The following is a 1130-nucleotide window of genomic DNA, read 5'->3' on the forward strand; positions in this document are numbered from 1 at the left end:
AGGTGTGTGGCTGCCATGAAAACGAGGTCTCCTGTCTGCGCAGAAGCGCCGCGCCTCTCACCACCCCGAGCCCCTTTCCCGAGCACCCGCTGGGGGCCTGCAGGGGGCAGTGGCGCCCGGCTGCGGTGTGTGCGGCGCGCCTCGGAGCCCGGTGGGCGGGCGGCGGAGGCACGGGGCCAGGGCGCAGGGCGTGGACACCCGCTCTCCTGGGAGCAGGTCCCCGGCCGCCTGGGTCCCCCAGGACGTGCCGACACGCGCCCGGAGCCGCAGCAGAAGCCGCACTCAGCTCTGACGCCCTGGAGCCGGTTCCCCGCGGGGCGCCGCTGCCGTCCTCTGTGTGAAAACCGCTGCTCCGGGGGGAAGCGGGTGGCCTCGGGGGACAGTGGGGGCCGCCCGCCTGTCCTCGGAGCACTGAGGGCGGCCCGAGCGGCCCACACGCACCGGGTGGCGGAGAGGGGCCTCCCGGACCAGAGCCGGCACTGCTTGGGGCGTCGAGGAAAGAAACGGGCACCGCCTGCCGTGGCGCTGGCCAGCCCCGGAGCCCCGAAGCCGGCCGGGCACTGGGGGGCCGGGCACTGGGGGGCCGGGCCTGGGGGCGGAGCCGCGGGCGGGCGGCGCTGACCAGCCTGCCCCCGCAGGACCGCGATGCTGCGGTCTGTGGAGGGCTCTGGACGCAGAGGCCCATCCAGACTGCACAGAGAGACGTCAGCTGTCCAGCAGGAGGCCGGGCAGAGCCCCTGTGTCGGGGCCCTGTGGAGCCAGGGCTCAGGGGCGAGGTGTCCACAGGGTCAGTGAGGCGCTGCCCACTCCATGGGAGGGATGGACCTGCCGGCGGTGAGGCTGCGGGGGGAGGGGCGGCTGGGGGAGGCGCCGCTGCCCAGGCCGCCCACAGAGCAGGACACGCGGGCCGGCCCTGCCCCCACAGAGTGGGCAGAGCCGGGATGGAGCCGGACGAGGACAGCGGAGCCGGTCGGTTGCCAGGGAACAGCCGGCGCCGCGGGCCGCTCGCGGATGACGACTCGCTGCGATTGGCTGGTCCTGGTCACTAGCCAGGCCGCAGACCGTCCATCTGGCGGCGCAGGGGAGTCCCCGAGAGCCGCCCCTCCCCCAGCCGGCCTGGGGCAGGAGCC

This window comes from Condylura cristata, unplaced genomic scaffold (genome assembly GCF_000260355.1).
Source record: "Condylura cristata isolate star-nosed mole 26May11 unplaced genomic scaffold, ConCri1.0 scaffold00004, whole genome shotgun sequence".
Lineage (NCBI taxonomy): Eukaryota > Metazoa > Chordata > Mammalia > Eulipotyphla > Talpidae > Condylura > Condylura cristata.